General features: G+C 39.1%; 2 long non-coding RNA genes across 2 annotated transcripts in view; one reads left to right on the plus strand and one right to left on the minus strand.

Annotated features, from left to right (window-relative positions):
* LOC146436269 (uncharacterized) overlaps positions 1-20,155 on the plus strand; it is a 28,614-nt gene that overhangs the window by 1,326 nt on the left and 7,133 nt on the right. The window contains exons 2-3 of the long non-coding RNA XR_014852604.1: positions 2,909-2,951; positions 8,787-12,348. This is a non-coding gene — a long non-coding RNA (uncharacterized LOC146436269). The remainder of the gene's footprint in view (positions 1-2,908; positions 2,952-8,786; positions 12,349-20,155) is intronic.
* Positions 18,042-20,155, minus strand: part of LOC146436270 (uncharacterized) — a 54,921-nt gene continuing 52,807 nt past the window's right edge. The window contains exon 4 of the long non-coding RNA XR_014852605.1: positions 18,042-18,153. This is a non-coding gene — a long non-coding RNA (uncharacterized LOC146436270). The remainder of the gene's footprint in view (positions 18,154-20,155) is intronic.

Here is a 20,155-nt window from a genome sequence, read left to right on the forward strand (position 1 = left end):
ACTCTCACTGGAAAAACAAATCAGTAGTTTGGCTTATCTGTTTTTATCTTGGCACAATAATGCATTTTTCCTAATCAGCTGATTTGAAGTGAAATGAGGGGACAAGTTTCATTTGAAGTGCACTGAAGTACCTCCTGCCTACAGCTATATGGCTCTTTGCTGACAGCTCGTGCACTCAAAATTTGGGCAAGGTTTGCATGGCCCACTACCAAAATAACATATTACAGTAGTTTTTTTGAGTGATTGGAAAGCACAGCGATGATCTAAGACTAGCATTTCGTCCAAACCTAAAGATCTGTTCCAGTGTATTCCAGTCAATCCTTACCTTGGGATTTAGGACTAAAGGCAGGGATTCAAAGTTTGCTTTTATTTATGAACATTGTGTGGGAGGCCTGATAAGTTTAGAACAGAATAACTTTCAAATCTATAGGCATAAACGTGCCATGTGCTTCTGGAAGAATCCTGATGGTTTTCTCAGGTAACTGTTTCTATACTCACAAATCCGTAAATTTCTTCAAAGCCACCTTGCCATGAGACATAATGGGGGAGAGGTTAAATACCAAAAGACCTAAAAATGTAGCTTGTAGTAAAATAGATACAGGTCAGCATTAAATTCAAGCTATAACATATCAGCATTTACCAAATCTGGAGAGGAAGCCACTGCACTTCAGATTGCAAAGAATTTTTTGGAGCAATGATGAAGATTTTACTGTAATTCCAAGTCACATGCCTGTAAATTGCCTAACAAAGGTCTTATTATTCCCCTTCTGGTTTGTTTTCTTCATGGCATGAAAATTGAGGTTAAGATGCCTTATTACTTCTTAAATGTTGAGACAGAATAACAGAATGATTTGGCCTCCAATTCAGACAGACAGGTGGTATGGATTTATTTGGTTCCTATTGAAGAGTACTTCCAGCAGCTGCTGAAATGCAAAGCAAACACATGAATCTTGAGATGGAGGAATAGCTTAAGCCCAGATTTGTAAGCATAGAATTTTTATTTCTTTTCCTTGCTAACTGAAAGATGAATCTTGCCTACTTTTCAAAAGTGTTATACATATGCATGAAACATATGTATCTGCTGATTCAGGTCATAAATTGCAAACACCCAACCCACGAAAAACAGGAGGCAGTAACTTTTTACAGTGTTGTGTAACAAGGCACTATTCCATTTTTAAGAGAGAAAATGGATAGGGTCAAAATCTATTACCAGCTGAACAAGATGAGCAAGCCAAATAATTTTCTATCAAATTGAGCTTCACCTACTGGCACATTTATTACCTTAAGACAGGTAAACAAAGACGTCTCTATAAAACCAACTTACTAAAAGTGTTAAAGTTTCCTAGTTATTGTTTCCTCCTCCCTCTCATTCATTCTGTTCCTTTATCTTCATTCTTTTCTACTTGGTCATTAAAAACAGGGCAGGAAATGAAAATAGGAAAAAAAAAAGGAAAAGGGAGGAAAGGTAAGAAGAATAAAATGCAATAATTTTAAAATCAAAACCTCAAAAGTATTTGATTAAAAAATGTAAACATTAAGTTTTTTGAATTTTTCTTGAAACATGCCATTTTTCACCCAGTCCCACTGCCAGCTTTCTGACTGTGTAATACAAACAGCTTTTCAGCTACTCTACAATGGTGCATTCAGAAAAAGATGCATGTGCTAATGGCACCTGCACAGCCACTCATTTATGGCAGTCAAGGAGCAAGTGAGCATGCCAATCAGCTAATATATGCAGGTTGGATAACTCTGCATCTAACTATCTGCCTGTGTGTGGTACTATAGTTGAAGTCAAGGCAGTGGGGTGACATGGAGGCTGATATATTCTCCATTTTCTCCATAGCAGGAAATTGGTTTTGCAATGGTAATGTGTAATTGACACTGCCAGTATAGTATAAAATAAATTGTTAACCTTCCTAGTTTTAGCTTCTGATTCAAAAAAAGAAAAATTAATCTGAAGCAGTAGGCTTCTCAACATCATGTCTATTTAATTATTTTTCCTGTAAATATATGCAAATATTTTAATATATGTAGTTCTCTGCTCGCATTAAAGGGATGTGTGTGTATATATGTATCTATATGTGTGTATAGTAAATATATTTCTTCAATGCAAGCTGATGACTACAACAAGAATGTTAATCTCTGAAACTGAAAATATTAAGGCCTAGGGGATATTGACTAGACATTCTATTAGAGCTGTGAAATAACTATTGCCACCAGTATTTCTAATGAAGACCATCTGCAAATAGCTTTATTTTTGGTTCCAAAAAAAGCATTCAAATTGTTTTTAATCCAGCTGAACTTTTCAGGGATTAGCTATTATGTTCTCATTACTCCTTTCACTGACAAATAACTTTCAGGAGCAATTCCATCATCAAACCAGTTCACCAAGCAAAATATTTTGTTTCAGAAATGGGAAAACCAAAACCAACAAAAAAACCCAAACACCAAAACCACCAAGGAAATCACAAAAACAAAAAATCAAAGCCAATCTTCTACCTCTCTATAAATTGATCTTAAATTTGTCTGATTTTATGGAATGTGCAGTTCCAGCTATTAATAGTAATTTTTCAGAGGGTAGGATATCCAGAATATTCTGGCTATAATATTTTACCACTTTTTTAACACTAGGGTGAAAAAATAACTGACAGAGTCAAAAACATATTTGTGGTGTTTCTGATTGATTCATTGTTGTCTTTTAGGAATTTACTTAATTGTTTTAATTTAGGGGAAATGTAAGCAAAATTAGCAAATGAGTGTATGATGCATATGGAAAAAAGAACAGAAAACTGTAGGCATTTCCTTTCTGACCTTAAGGAAACTTAGCTTACTCTTTGGCTAAAGGGTTTTCTGGATTCTCCATAACTGTATTCTTTACAGAAGATTATATCCTTTTGTTGATTCACAGGAAGCAGAGGAAAGGTGGCATTGCAGTAGAATGTATATGAAAGGTGAGAATATCAATTGATGACACATTTCTTTTTTTTTTTGCCACGCAACTAACCTCCCATGTTCTTAATTCTGTGTCACTGTTAGAGGAAATACAGAACTATATACCCAGAGCTCCAGTGCTCCTTCATTCCATCTGTGCCCATTTTCAGGCAGGAGGTCTGACCAAATGGTTATTTTAGTCCCTTTTTGGAGTAAGATCTTGAAATTTTAACTGCTAGACCTATTTTTTTATAGTCCTACAGTGGGTTTCTAATTCATTCAGCATTGAAAAAGAAACCAAAACAATGAAACAAAATGAAAAAGAAAACCAAATAAAAACAAGCCCCTCTCCCCAGCCTTAGTATTTCTATATGTAGGGCAAAGTTGCCATCTAATGGAAAATGGAATATTTCACTGAAGTAAAAATGAAGTTACAATTATGTACTTGAGATGATGCACTTCTACAATATCAAACATCAATCAACATTTCTGTTATGCATTACTGAAATCCACTAGTAGAGTGTTTCTGATAATTATCCCAGCAAGATCCAGGGAGAATTGAGAAACACCCTGTTTTAATTTACCTTGCAGATCCATAAGCCATCTCTGAAGTTATCCAGGATTGACTATGCTGCATTCTGACTGGTGTGCCTTTGGACAGTATCTGCTCTGCACTTCTCTCCTGTCCTTCCCCCTCCCACTCACCCAGCAAGAGATCTCTAGCAACAGCCCTGCCTGACTTGACTGTGTCATTCATGCCTTGCCACTCAGCATGCTCTCTCCCTAGATGCAGCTAGGAACTTGGTGCAGAATCCTGGAGATCAGCAATGTGGTGTGGCACAGTTCAGCCTGCTGGAAATCCTGGAGGAGAGAGCCCTGTGCTGTGCATGCATATGTGAAAACTTGGGAGCTGAGATCCTTCCCAGTGCATGTGCTGGGAGGCAAAACACAAGTCAAAAGCACACACCTACTTGCAAGAATCACACAAAAAATGCTGTGACGGGTGAAGTAAATGCTTTGATCCCCTCATTTGTGTGCAAAAAGTAAAACCCTTACTGTCAGTCCCTGCAGACCAACATTTTCAGGTCTATGGCTGCCTAGAAGCCTCCACCACATCAGATCAAGGAAATGCTCAACAGTCCTGGGATAGTTGTCAACCGAAACCAAACCATGCTTTTCCACAGCAGCTGAGCTATGTGTTTCTGAACTGCTTCTCCTGGTTTGTTAGCCATTTCCTGCCCGGAGAAAGAGACATGTCTGTGGGTTTTGGGGGAAGGGGGGGGGGGGGTGGTATTCACCATGGGGCTCCCCTACATTGCCAAATTGTGGATCGGTGGCACAGGGAGAGAGAGGAGCCATGGGGCCATGCAGCACTGGGAGCCCACTAGGGACTGGCTCTGCCACAGCAGTAACTGGTAGCAGCTGATCCAGGCCCACCTCTGTATTTCACTGTGCTGTGCACAGGCTGGGACATGCTGGCTGTGTGGAAAAACCAGTGGCAAAAAAGCATTGGCTGAAGGTGCATGGTGCCAGCCAGTAGCACACAGGATGGTTGGTGCCTGCTTCTTCTCGGCTTCCTATGTGACTGTTTGCTAGGCAGATGTAGCTCATCTGACAGCCTGGAACTTGGTATTTCATTGGCAGATATGGAGCAGAGTCTTCATGTAAGACAGAGAGTTCACAGAAAAGCAGGAAATGAGGAGGAATGCATCACTTCTTTAACACAGAGATCAGGCCTGCTGCTGCTCTGGAGCTTTCCACTCCTTTTATGGGTCACAGGAAGCTCCAGTTCCTTCAGGGCTCTGCTCAGATACAGGACTGGTGTGGGAGCTCATGCCCTAGCAGGAAGGATATAGGTTGTGCCCACCATAGATGAGGTGTGCATGTGCTGTGACATTTTTGAAAACATGGAAAATTATTGCACACAGTGGTGCAGGGTCTGTCTCCTGTCTTATGGGATATACACTGGCAGACCAGGAAAATTCCTGGGGATCATCCACACTAGTGAGCATACAGAAAAAGAGGTTTCCTCCCTGGGATTTCAGCTAGGGCATGGTACTGTGTGCAGAAAGAACCGGACACTATGTGCATTGTCAGAGAATTTGGCCTCAGGGGAGCTAACAGGGATGCTGTGACAGGATACTGCAGACACAATGACTTATATTTCCAATCAGGATTAATAATTGTTCAGGCCATCAAACATAAATAGGTGGTGTTTAGACAAATGAATTTTATATCAAGCTTTTGGTCATATGTATTCACGCACTGCCACATCAATTGAAAGCAGGATGAGAGCCATCAAAGCAGCAATAGGTTATGGGCAATCTGACCTGATGGGTCCTGGGAAAAGTGTAGGTTTCAGTGCTGAGTACACAAATCAGCCATGCTAAGCCTGCATGGGAAAAGAACAGGCAGAATATATTGCTCATCAGTATGGCATGAGACCAGTCAGTCTGAAGGTTATGCACGCACACAGAGGGCGCATGCATACTCTTCTGGGTTTTGGGGTTGATTTGTTTACTCGTTCTTATGGCTGTGTTAGAAACATCATGCCTCAAAGTGTCTGAATATGTTGCTGTCACCGACACAAATAACCAGGTACAGAATTCTGTTTCTTTGAAGGAGACGTATGCCATAAGGACAGAAATCACAGAGCTAGAAGCCATTGAAAAAAGCAGAGAAGAATTCACTCATTCTGACAGCCCTCCTCCCCGGCAAGCTGACCACTGGGCCCAGAGGTCTGATGCTTATTTTCCTTTTCATGCTTCTGAGTCATACAGATTCTTTCCCACTCTGATTAGGTGGGAAGCACACTGCGTGGGCTGACATGACACTTGTATAGGTGGCACCTCTTCGTGTTGTTCATTATCATATTGGCTCTCCATATCTCTCATATTGGAAGAATATTTGGCAAAAGCCATCAAATACGTGCTTTACTAGAGAGAATTGGGTGTGAAATGCACTTATGAGATAAGCTGAAATGTATACAGTAAATGAAAGAAGTCTCTATTTCTGCAGCATAACTCACAGGTACAAAGCTACCTATGCTTGTGAAGTCTTTGGAGCAGCAGTACAACATAAATGGAATGTGAGAATGTGGCTCAGACATGCATATCTCATCTCCAACTTTTAGAATTCCATGCAATTAAACTCTAAAACATTTCAGTACTTCTGATCCAAACAAAACTCAGAATTTTTCTTAGTCACAGTTCTAAACAGATTACAGATCATGCTGATGAGATTTTTCAAACTCCCAATTTTTGGTTTAAAAATCTATGAGCAGCATGAAAAGTGGATTGTCCCCTCTGTTTGGTATCTCATTCAGTAAAAAAGCTTGCCAGAGCACAGACATGCTGCCAAGATTGCAAAGGCAAAGAAATTCAAAATTGTGGGCACACCACCTGTGCATCTGCAATCCAGGCAGGGCACTGGCATCCCATTTGGTGGGGAAATGAGAGGAAACCATTTCTGACTCACTGAGACAGGTGGAGAAACAAAGCAGTGGCTTTGGCTTAATCATGGAATTGACTAGAGGAAAATTTTTATTGCCAAAGGATACACTCCATTTGCGATCAGCTCCGCTGTTCCTGGCTAATAAAATGAGTGTTTCTCCTTGACATTCCATTGACTTATCAGCACATGAGTGAAGCCTTCTTCTGGTGTTGGCCTAGTTAAGAGAGCCTTCTTTCTAGGCCTGATCCAAATGCTGCTGCAGGCAACCAGATAGGAAAAAGAGCTGGTCACCAGAGCCATCACACCAAAACACAGAGCATTTGTTAAAGACTTGAGTGTCTTTAACATTCAGACTGATGGCTAAGAAAAGGATCCTTACATATCCCTACATTGCTCTTTAATTATTAATTTTTATAAGAAACATTAAAAATAGCCCTGTTTCAACTTCTTGAATTAGAAAGCTTTTGTTTCTCTCCAAAAGCCAAAATTTTTTACAAAAGTGAATTATTTGAAATATTAGGAAATTTAGACACACAATTATTGAAGAAAGATCAGCATGGTAATAAAATATTACAAAATTATTGAAATTAATTGCCTCATCTGCACTCAGCTCGCACGTTTTTTGCTTTTCAATTTGTGGATATTATTGAGACTTTTTACTTTCATCCTTACCCAAGAGGAAAAAATGCAAGCAGCTCAGAACTATCTGCTGTAGGAGAAGGGAGTTTCCTATCCGGCTTCAGTCCCATTTGGTTCCTCTCTGTTGGGATGTTATTTGCAATGGGTGACTTATTCCTGTAATTTATAAAGGCCTTCTAATAGAAGAGATGAGATGAGGCAATGGAAGTTGGTAAGTACTTCCTGAGTATGAAGACCAGAGCAGCTCATAACTTGTGTTCCCCCCCTTCCCTTCTGCTCTATTCATTCCCCAAACTGGCATTATTCCTTGTATTTTACTGGGCAGAGACAAGCTAAGCACCTCCTAAGTCTCAGCCACACTCAGAAGCCTTAATGAAGGTTAAACTTCCTGCAGACTAGGTTTCAAAACATAAGTATATTTTTGAATGCAATTAAAAATCTTAATAGGTTTCCCAAAGTCAATCCAGAATAAAGAACATTCCTCTTTGGCAACTTGGAAATAATGGAGAAAATTCTAACCACAATGTCTCAGAAGCTATCCCTAGAGTCAAACTGGAATTTTTATTGCTGCATTGCCTTTTTAGTCATGCCACTTTTTAGCACTGTTAGTTTTAGAAGTGAAGGATAAATCTATGAGCAAAAGTTTCTGATGCCTTTAGAAGCAGCTTATTCAGCCTGTGCTGTTTACGAACTACAGGTCATACAATTCTTTCAAACCTCTGCATTGCTAATGTTTCCAGGAAGATGTCGGCACCACGGCATATATTAATGAGTTATGTTATACACTGCACTAAGGATGGCTATCATTCCATGCTGGTGGAACTTATCCATGTTCATGAGTGGTGGGTTGACCTTGGCTGGGCACTAGTGGCCTACTGAGTCACTCTATCACTCCCTTCCTCAACAGGACAGGAAAATAATATGGAAAAAACCTCATTATTTAAAGTGTAACTATCTCTTTTTGATCATAGATATAGAATTATTAGAAAACAAACAATAAAAAAGTTATTCTTTGGTCGGTTAGCATGATTGAGTCTGCAAGCACTCTCAATTCTGACTTGGAATAGGAGTAACAACTACAGTCCTCTCCTTCCTGGTCCTCACAAATCTGAATCCTATGTCCTGCAAGTGAACAGGTTATAAATAAAAGGGACATTAATTTCATGAGTTCTCTACACAGAATGTTTTGCTCTCATATGAGAGTCAGCAATACTCTCATGTTTTCCATCAAAACAGAAATAACTTGATTTCACCCTTATGCTAAGCAATGCCCTTTCAGGTTATCAGACTCTAAATATGGTACTTAAGATCTATCAGAGTAAAGAAAGTCAAAGGGAAAAAAACAGTGAGTTCTGCTTTAGGAAGCACTCCCCAGTAGATACCAAGCATCAAAGAACTTGTAAGAAAATCTTACATGACTAGCCTCCAAAGTTACATATGCTTACTATTATTCCCTGAATTCAGATGGTAAAATATTAAAAAGCAAAATCAATCTCTACTCCCCCTCTGACCAAGACTACCACTTTGGTGTGGTTCTGGAGGATTTTTGCATGTGTGTGTGCACATTTTAGATGCCATGTTTTTGTGTGTACATGTATATTTGCATATGTGACATACATTCAAACACATACCGATGTGTGTGTATAGAACATGTATGTGCTACACATATTTGAAGTATCTATTTTGCAGACAGTTTGTGGTTGAGTTTTTTTGTTTGTATAAACCCCTTATCAAGTGTTGACATTCCATGTTTCTGTTTACAGGAGTCCAAGGACGAATACTGAAAGATGCATGCAGAGTACAAAATGCATTGCCCCTCTGTCTCCCACAAAGACTTCCCAGCAAACACAATGCACATATTTGATGTAGGGCTATGTCAGGCATATCAAAGTCTTCAGAATTTTCCCTCAGGACCTGTGCATACACATAGCCATACACACAGTCAGAGTGATTACAATTATGACAAGAGCTGACTTGGATGCATGCTGTGTCAGAAGTTTGACAGGCCAGGCTGTGGCTTGGAGAGCTGCATTTTGGTATGCAGAGAGTGCTGTTGCATGGCTTTCAGATGTGAAAAGGTGACTTTGCTTTGTTACTGGATCAGGGGAAGAGTTAGGGAAGAGGGAGTCACAGCTCTGCCCTCCCTTTCCCTCTTTGCAGATACAGAAGAAGTACATACCCTGCCATACTGCAGATGAGGACAGTCTGAAAAAGCAAGATAGAAGCCAGGGTGTTCCCTTTGGGTTTTTAAAGTATGGTTATATATCTTGCATTGTAATTTGTTTCCTCAATCAGATTTCTATTAGACATTTATGTCTCATTTATTTTTGTTCTGAACCTATTAACCTAAACCTCTTAAATTTTCATAAATTTCCTTTGATATCACAACTAGCCATTATATTGATTTTGTTGTATTCTTTCTTTGAGGCTTACTTATTAAAAAATTATCCCCAAGGTTATTTTATATGGAACACCCCCCCCACCCTTTCTCACAAGCATTGATATGTGCAGGGCTTTTTTTGTATTCCTCACCTCCATGAGGCAAACCCATGGCCACTTTGCAGAAGCAGTCACCATGTTGTTTAGTGGATTGTTGCTAAAAAGGGGATAAATTTGGTGTCCTGGCAGCAAGTTAAAGCATGGTTTGGCAAATATATTTAGGCTTTGATGCTATGAGTTGTCCTTTCCAAACAAGAGTGTCTGGGTGGTATTTTGAAGCTACGCAGTCTGCTGCTGTTTTCCTGGATATGATAACACTGCAACATGCCTGTTGTGTTAGAGGCCATGCTGTATGAATACTGCACATTTAATGATCTCTTCTTATGACCTTTTTTTTCCCAGAAGTGGAAATGACAACAAATGAGCTCACGCTGCAAGGACTTGTGTACCTCAAGGTACCTCGGAGCACAGCCAGGGCCTAGGGGGGAGCAAACCAGGCCCACAGTGGGAGCTTCCAGAGGGGAATATCTCACCCTCAGCCTCTCTCACAGATTACCCTTGGCCTTCCAGCTGGTTGGCTGCTGGGAGCCTGAAAATGCCACTTCCACCCTTTTGGCTCAGCACTTAGGTGTGAAACTGCGCAACTCCCTGCTTGCTACGAGAACTTTCCTGCATTTCTGGCAGGGGGCATGGAGAGGACAGTGGCTCCCTCAGCCCAGTGCCCCCGACACGTGCTGCCCGCAGTCCTAAGGCTGATTGCTGCCACCCAAGGGTTTTGGTCCAGCTCAGCACGTCTGAGCACCCACTTGCCAGAGGAGGGTGGAGGGGGAACGCTAGCAGCCCCAGGGCTGTCCCTTTTTCCTGGGGCACCCCCACAGCGGCCAAGCAGGGCCTTCCCCAGAGCTCCTCTCCCTCTGTGCCTCCTGGACATTTGGCCTCCCTGCTAACACCCCTCACAGGCATGACGTGGCCCCTCATGTGGTCAGCGAGGAGCAGCATAAAGAGCCCAAAATGCAAATGGGAAGACTGATTCCACATTGACATGTGCTGAAATGGAGAGATGGTGGAAATGGAACCTTCTTGGGGGCACCTCGCTCGGACTCATTGCAATTGCCCTTGTAGCTTTGGGAAACCCTTCTGCTCATGCTTCCAATAAAACTTCCACTTCCAGTACAACAAACTTGTCCACCTAGTCCTCAGGTACTGAAACAACTTGGCCTTTTTCTTTAAGTCCTGACTAATTCAGTTTTGTATTCTGTCTTCCAGACAGAGAGGAAACAACATCAGTCTCCAAAGTAGGTCCTCACATATTTTGGTCTATCTAATGTCTGCCAACAAAGGATTACACATGGTCTTTCACTGAGGTGAGGCAGCTGTGTCTCGAGGCTGAGGTTGCAGTATCATATGCTGGCTTGATACAGAGCCTCAGACTTCAGCAGTTAAGAATAGCAGAAATTTTTCTTCAGAAATGGACATTCAAAGCAAACTTTGCTTTGCACAGCAGCTGCAGCAGTAAGCTTCAAAGGCAGAGAGAAGGGAGATAAGGTATGTAAAAACTCCTAGGACTCAAGATAATGGCATTTCCAAATGCTAAAAAAAAAGGAAAAATAAAACAGGAAATAAAATATCTGTCTTTTTCAACCCAAATCTTCACATTTAGCTTTAAAAGCACTCCATCCGAGAAATTAATCATTTTACTGCAAGACAAGATTTTGCTTAGAAATCTATGCTGAAAAAAAATCAATTTAAAAATATGGATGTAAAGAAACCTTCATCCTCTAGTCAGTTGAAATATCAAAATAGTCAGTCGAAGGATGAAATAATGCAGGACATTTTTATAGTTTTAGCCTGTGAATTGTGAGTTACATCTTCACTTTAGTAGTATATTGATGATCTGTACTTCAAAGCATGCTCTCTCTCTTTCTGGACAAAGTTTGAACTCACATCTTGGGCAATGGTGTCTTTTGAGTTTAATTTTCACATGGTATTCTCAATTGTATGTATATTTCTAGCTGGAGAAGTGGGGGAAACAATAAATTTCAATGCAAAACTTAGCACAGTTCTGGCAAGATTTATATAAAATACCAAATCATGCCAAGATCCAGAAACTTACATCTTCAAGGAACTTTGGGGAAGTAATTTTCCCCATTTTCTGCTGGTGCTTCTGAGTAGATCTACAAAGTTCATACCTTACTGTGCCAAAAGACTGCAGGCAAACCTTTTTTTACAAGAAACAGACAGTTTGCAATTAAACACTTTTAGATGGCTGAACTCAGTGAGTTATGAATGCTCTGGGACATATAAATAATCCCTACGACAAGAATTCATTCCATAATTTGAGTCAACAAAGCAAATGAGTTCTAAGCACAATTTAATGAAGTCTGCAAGACAACATATTTGTACTTCTCTCTCATTTAAATGGTCTTATGAGAACACTGCACTTGCACAATGTCTTTTAAAAGGTGAGGAAATAAGCAAGAAGGGAACATTCTTCGTGTTTTAGTCAAAACGTAACAGCTGATGTTCCTAAAAGTACTTCTCAGACAAAAGGACAAGTGTGAAACCTGTAGAAAATATCATAAATTCTTCTGGAGACAAGATCTGAATATTTCTGCATACCCACCCACCCTTTAAATAATACTATCTGTCATTTCCACAGATCCTGAGAGAACATTTCATTTCTACCCTTTAGTTCTGCAAGTGCTGGAGAAACTTATATTAGTAGGTCTAAGGTAAGGCTGACCAGCTGCTAACTTTTTAATTGTGATTTTGTCTTTTGAACCATAGATGCTTTGCAGCAACAGATGAAAGTCACGGGGAGTTTTTACACTGTTTGGTTGAGAAAAAGAGTCAAGCATTTGTGGTTTCTGTGACATGATAATACAGGTATGTGGCTTTGAGATCTTCAAACTGTGACCATCTATCAGTGCTGGACCAGGATATACATCCAGGCCAGTTCTTTGGATATTTAAGAATATGTTGCATTGCACAGGTGCAAGTGTCCCATCCTGTTTTTAGTTTCTGAGCAGATTTCCATTAGCTCAAAATCTGGTGAGATATTTACTGTATAGGTATAAATGTACTCGTAATGCCCTTGCCACTCCCTAGGAAGGCAACATGGCTCCCGTTCGTGTGCAAGCAAACTTAAAACAGTCTGGGAAACTTTGAATATTTGGGTTTGATTTTAAAAAAAAATATTTTGACATTTCCGAACTGATTTTTTTCCTAAACATATTGGTCTCTGAAAATGCCAATTTGGGATGAAAATAGTTTGGAAAATATCAGCCTTTTTCCCTAGGAAGGAAATTTCATCTGTCAACTCACTGTATCATCCAAAACAAGTCAAGGGCAGAAGTAAGTAGAAAACACATGTCCTAAATAGGTAGCTTTCTGTCTATTGCTGAGCCCAAGGAGTTTAGCTCAAATGGGAACCATTTGGCATGGGCTGCTTGCCTTTTTTTCTAATGGCCTAATTTTGCAGCAGTAGCCATGACTATCATAACAATGAAAACAAAGAAAAACATGGAATTGGACTCAGACTTAGCACATTCTGTCTGCCCGTTAGGGGAAAGTCCAACCAAAATCTTCACTCCCAAACACACACTAAATTTTCAGGAGGTTTGCCTGGGGATTTACAACTTCTAGCTCAATTTCATCCCTGCTACCAGTAATTGTATCAGATCTGTTTATGGAAAACAACCTGCAGGCTTCCATATTTTTCTAGCAGGTTTATACTCTACACCACCTTGGAGTTATTCAGTTACAAAGGAAGAGAAAGAAAGTGTCTTTAAGCCAAATTCTTTGCCCTCATAATTTTGGCAGCATCAGGGGCTTCTGAATTAGCTTTTGTAGTTAATCCCAACAGGTCATGCTGCTCTGGTTTCTGACTTCCTTTCACTTTGTGTGATCACTGACAGTTGTTCAGTCAGGAGGAAACCTACTTTGTCCTTACAACGTCCTGGAAGCAGACACTGCTGAGTGCTTCCCTCCTATTCCTAATGCCAGGGCCTGCACAGTGCCCTGCCTTGGTTTCACTGTCAGCAGCTCTTGTCAGTAGTTGCAGCAGAGGACTTCTTCCTCAGACATATATAGATATTTACAGTTCTTGCTTATTAATGCACTAAATAGTAGCCAGAGGAATACAAGTGTATGACTCACCATCCTGCCTGGCCTTTCCTTCAGGAAATACTTTTTCTGCCTATCAATTAAAGACTATGAAAGAATACACAAAACAGGGTAGGCATGATACAACCATTTATGGGTCTCTGAAAGTATGTCAGTATTAGATTGCCTCCTTAATAAAGGCTCAGGCTTTGATCTTGGACACACAGCTTTGAAATTTCCCAATATTGCAGCTGCTGATGAAAGGCAACAGATCCTTTCCTTGGGAAGGTGTCTGCTCTTTCTCCTTCCTTCTGCTTCTTTAAAGTCTTTTGCAAGATAGTTTTGTATTTACTGCTATGGTTGTTAGATTAATATTTTCAATTCCACATATTTGACCTTTTTGCAGCCTTCTGCTGCTTGAAATAATAGGTATTTTTTAATAAGTCTCTTGTTTTACAGTAGGGTTAGTGTTGGAATGGAGAAATACTTCAGGCAGAAAATTATTGCTAACAATCCTTATTTTCTTTAAAAAAAAAAGAAAAAGAGGCTCTTTCTTGGCAGCAGCATCTGTGAGAAATGGGATCCTCGCAAACATTTGGGAAAAATCTCTACTTCCAGCTCCACACATTATTTTTCCCTCTGCCTTTTAAACTAATAACTAAATGTGAAGATGTAGAAACCAAAAGATTGAACCACAAACCTTCCTCGTGTACTCACCATGCTGGAAGTGAGGGCCACAGCAGTGCCAAAGGACCGGAAAGCTGGAGAGCAGTGTGTCTCATTGAGGTCCCCAGCACAGAGCCCTAGTGCTGGCCATGTGCCATAGATGTATGGAATAGCCTGGCACTGCTAGACTGTTCCTATCTGCAGAAAGCTCAGGGAAGCAGGTTTATTACACATGGGAAGAGCAATGCTTTAGATGATACATCTCAGTCAGATCTGGGACTGTTCATAACTGAGAGTAAAATGCAGGATGATATACAACACAGAGCTGAATGCACTGAGTTCTTTAAAGAAAAGTGTTTCTGGACACCCTGCTTGATATTTGTTTTTTCCACTCTGTGCTTGAAGTATTTCTTCATTTTTTGAAGCTTAAAACTAATGAACTGGGCATGAGGGAGAGAGATGATGGATACAACCACAGCATATCCTTTTCCCTCTCAGCTCTCTTACTTCCAGTATAAAAAGCATACAAAAACCCTAAAAGGAATTGCAAGTGCTTGAGGTGCCAGGAATGAAAATTTATTCATTTAGTTAATTTTCTATGCAGAATTTGAAGAAAAAAAATGGAAATAATTTTTTTGGAGGAAAGGCAAGCTCTTTTCATCTCCTCTGAGAACTAAAGAGAAATTGAGCTTGAACTTCTAGCTTGGAAATATCTCTTCTGTGAGCAATCTGATAAAATTTTAAGGAACAAATTTGAGCTGTGATGGATGACTTGTGGTTGTGACTTTTCAGCAGAGAGGAGGAAAGGATATTTATCATTTCAGACTCATGGAAAAATCTCATCAAATAAGGAATAGAGTGGTAAACATGAACATGAAATGACTCAGGTTATTTAAACTGCAATGCAAAGCCTAAAAACGTGACCAGTGACAACCAGGCAGAAAATTATAAATATAAGTAGTCATGAGAAGCTGGCCTGTTATAAATGACTTTAGGAATCTGTGGGGGGAAAGTGCATTAGAATTTTGAACCCAAGTTCTAAATAAATGCTTGATACACTCATTGGGTTACATATTTCTGTTATTATTTTTATAAATTTCCTTCTCAGAAGAGTCTGTTCTGGGCAGCATACCTGACCTCTTGCATAACTCAGGCCACACAGTTTCACCCAGCCATTTCTGCATCAAGCCCCAAAACCTGCAGTTGAATCTGAGCCTACCTTTCACAGGGGCAGAACCTCTTACATGGAAGAATCCACCTGATGGTTAGAAACAGCTGTGGCCAATTGCGTCTGCGGTTAAGAACTTCTGTTCCCAAGTTGAATCTTGCTTCAGCTGACACTCATTTGGCCTTTATATTCCTTGGAATACTAAATTTAAGAGTTCTTAAGTCTGAATTAGTTATTAAGGATAACTAGTTCTCCACATTCCATTAACTGAATGTAAACACCAGTGAGAATAGGCTATGGCACAAGAAACATCCCCTCTTCACACAGTTGTCTGCTGTTTGGCACTCTGCAATATCTGGTTCACCAGACAAAATAATCTGCAGAAGATGAAGGTTTGAGGAATAGAACTATTCAATATTATTTTCATAAACTTTACTATGCACCTATCTACATACATATCATTAAAAACAACTTTTAAGGGTCAGTGAGATAAGGAAAGATATGTCAAGGTCTAAAAATCTTGTGTTCAGACTCGTTTATAAACTCAGTGGCTACTTTGCATTTTGCATGGATTTGGAGTCAAAATTATTTTACATAACTCCAAAGTTGCTCTGTGATGTGCCAAATTGTGGCACAGACTGATTTAAGATTGCAGTCACATCATTTTTTTTCTCATGCTTCCTTCCTTTGCATTTCCAAAGCTGAAAATAAATAATTTCATATGACCTAAGATTTTTTCAAAATGAAAGTTGCGTAAACCTTGGAAATAAACCTGCTTGAAAGATACAATTCAATTTTCATCTACATGTCTCAAAGTTTTGCTACTACATATTTTTCCCTCCAAGAAGGAAGAAGAAGCGCTATAGTTCACCTGTCTTTCCCTCCAAGAAGTGCTATAGTTCACCTGTCTGTATTGCAATACTTGCAAAAGAAGTGTGCCTATTTCTTTTCTCCAGGATCCTACTAGAAAAACAGCTCACATCTGACAGAAGTGTTTTCATCTTGCTCTGTAAAAATGTCCAGTGTTAGTATAAAATTATATACCAGGAGCTTATTAGTGTGCCTGGCTCAGGCACTGCAGACACTGCAGCCTGGAAAGATGCCTAACAACATGCAGCCATGTTTCCTGACAAATTTTTACACAGCCACAAAAGAGTCCAAAATAAAAGTATAGGAGTAAATTCTTCCAGATGGATAGAGGTAAAAATTAATAACAGTATCTTAAGAACAGGCACCATCAGGTGTGTATAAAGTTTTTTTGGTCATTGATAGCAAGCCTTATGTGGATTAATGAATCAGGTTCTGTGAAACCATTCCCACTATTTAAAACACTTTGAAGTTTCTTCTCATCACGCAAGAGGATTTCTGCTCTATGGATTTCATTATTGAAAGGTACCTCCTGCAGGAACTTTTCATTGTTCACCCCTCAGTACCCCCTGCAAGACCTTCCCATCAGCATGTTAACTATTGTCAGCTTCCTTATAGAATGCAAGGGGGGATGGGGAAAAAGCCTTTTGCTGACAAAGGTAATCTGCCCTAGTTTTGCACCAGTAACACTCTACTGAACTGTGGGCAAATTGCTTATATGGAGGATATAGGATGACAAAATTAAATCAGATTAATATGGTGGTAAAACATTTCACATCAGTTTTTATTTGTTTAAAGTCTCATGTGTCATCTGCTTCCAGGACTGTTTTAAATTTTCAGATGGCTGGAGACCCTTGACCTGTAAGCTCATTGATTTTTCTTCCTTAATGTTTTAATGGAGTTGCTACAGAAAAAATATAGAGGAAAAGCATAATAACCACTTTTGCATGCGAAGTGTATTGATCCTTTATTGATTATGGCCACAATGAGAGATGAAGTATTACCACGTTTGTTTACTGTGTTAACTCTGCTTACCTGACAGTCACTGATTCTCTAAACTTCCTATGCCATCTCTGTGACATTGTGAAATTCTGTGAAACATTCTGTGCAATATTCACAGGAATGCCCATCAAGCAAACATGCCAAGGGTGTATAGACAAATCAAAATGTGTCAAAGATTCAAAGAAGCTCCTCTGGCTGTATCAGAAAATATATACAGGAAATATACATGTTAGCTAAACAGAAGTTTAGAAACATCCATGACATGGTAACAGAGTATAAAGAGCAGAGCAGTTATACTTGATAATGGAATGAAAGACAGAACTGATGGCAATTTACCTCAGGTCAAAATTGTGACCAAAAAATTACTGATGTTGAAATAGGACATTTTCATGAAATTTTATTTAATTAAGAGTACTTTTATATACTTAAATAGCAAGTTATAGTTTCTGGCTTCAGAGGACATTTTTAGTTTATATATCACCTGAGGTACCTTAATGAAAAATATGGTTATGAGGACATTAGCTGATTTAGAATAATTCCTAACATTTTCCAAAAAGGAAGTTTCAAGTTTTTAGAACAGTATGTAGTTCAAAAGCAATTTCTGGATGTTCTGCTGGGTTTCACTTAATCCCTGGTTGGACTTGTTCACCTCCATTTAGTAGAAATACATAGAGACCAAAAATAAGCAAGGGATGTCCTATGATTACCATGCTAATCCAAGGGCTTTATTTTTATCCTGTTTTCACTCTCTTAGATATCCACATTATCCTACCTTAAACAAGTGAGTACTTCAGGGAAAAGGCCTTTCTCTTTTCAGTAGCTTGGTATTTGTTTTGTTACACACATTTGTACTGGACATTACAGTGATTCATGCATAGATACTCCTTGATAAAAGAGAATAAAATATGCATTATTTCATATGAAATAAGCATTATTTCATTTGCCTCTCCCTATTTAGTTAAAATACTAACTGTTTGTACTTCAGGTCTTCCTAGGGATTCCTGATCTTAGCCATTGGCTCACTATGCTAAATACTAATAAACATACAGCAAGAAGAAAATCTCTACCACAGAATTTAGAGCTGGGCCAAGTTCAGAAAAAGCAAAAAAATGGGGATTTATTGCATAAGATAAATAAGACAAATGAATCTATTGTAGTTCTTAAATACTTTGTGATGGAACAAAAAGCTCAATGTTTTAAAGCCAAATTTCATCCCAGACATTTAAATTAATTCTGGATGTTCTAACTGTGAAACTTGTATCTGTTTCTCATAGCATCCTTTATGTATACCTTATTGCTATGTTTCTGTTGTACTTATGAAAACTAATAAACTCTCTTTATGAGACGTTCATACAGAACACAGAAAAATAAATAGATCATGTTAATGATACATTTTTATGGGTAATTTACAAATTTTTGTATGCTACGTTAACCCCCTGATTCTCCTTTGGCTAATAAGTAAATGCAGCTGGATGCTTCCACATCTAAACAATGGCTTGAGGCAAATAGTGCCAGGATGTGCCTTTGAGAAAAATTAGTACTTGTAGCATGTCTTTCAATTTGAGAAGGCTTGGTCCACAGTGGAATACCTTATTTTCTTTACGTGACATTTTGACTGGGATCACCCACAGCAGCAAACCATTCTAGTAATATTCAGTATTATTCCATATTTAGGGTCAAACCCCTTTAGGTGCTGCCTATTCCACATATGCAACATAATTCAGCGTCCCAGGGACCTCATGATAATGTAAAAAAGAAGTGGCAATTTGTACATATATACTCTAGATTGAACACAAATACTAGTGGTTATTGAAAAAACTAAGAAACAGTTAAATGCCTGGAACAAGACTGAGGAAATGGCAGTGACCTTCAGCACAAATATTTCCAATGCAGAGTAGGGAAAGAGCATAAATAACAAGGTAAGTCATACACAAACAAAACACGTCTGGAAACAACACTGGGTCTGAGATGGCAAAAGGTGAAAGAGGGGCAGGAGGGATGTATTTTGTTATTTGAGTCCTTCCCTATTCAAAGCAACATGAATGCACTTTCAGAGTAGGCAGAACTTTAGGGAAGGAATGAAAGAAATGGGTAGTCAGTACTTGTTGAAGAAAAGGGTGTCAACACATTTATAACTGGCTGCCAAAAATGCCCTGTTGATAAAGAGCTTTTCATGCACATTTGATATTTCTGCTCTCTGAAAAAAAATTTGCTAGTGACTTTGGATGGGAATGTTCACTTTTCTAAGCTGAAAGAAGTCATAAAGATACCTTTGTGACTATTCAGGAATTTAGTGAAAACTGTAGCATTCCACAGACGTGTGAGATGAAGGTGTAAATCAATGCTTTTTTTATTTTTCTGATTTCATTTAAGTCAGACGTGTAAAAATAAAGCATTTTGAAGAAGATATAAGTTAAAAAACATGAGTGGTAATTTTAGTCAGTTTGCTGAGAAAAATAAGGCTTATTGCAGATCCAGAATATTTCTGTTAAAAGCTTAGAAAAATAATATAATGCTGAAATTCTTTGAATAAGTTTGCCTTATTAAAAGAATTTCCACTCTATTTAATTTTAAAAAAACAACAACCAAACAACAAACCAAAAACTAAACAAATCAAACAAACAAAAAAAGCCAGACTAAGGAAAAAGGCACCTATTCTGCGTTGGTGATGCAGCTACCAAATTAGCTGGATTAATTAGCTACCAAAAACACTGGATTAATGTGATTGCCTCATTGGGAATTTGTAACAAGACTTCAGCATGTTCTGGTACCGGTTTGTGCGTGGGGGTGGTGAACACCATGTTCAAATACGAGTGTTGTCCATATATGTCTGGGAATTCCAGCGTGTGCTGACACCAGCCGGCTTCTGCGTGGGTGCAGCTCAGC

The sequence above is a fragment of the Lichenostomus cassidix genome, chromosome 5 (assembly GCF_008360975.1).
Source record: "Lichenostomus cassidix isolate B80296 chromosome 5, HeHo_3.0, whole genome shotgun sequence".
In the NCBI taxonomy this organism is placed as follows: Eukaryota; Metazoa; Chordata; class Aves; order Passeriformes; family Meliphagidae; genus Lichenostomus; species Lichenostomus cassidix.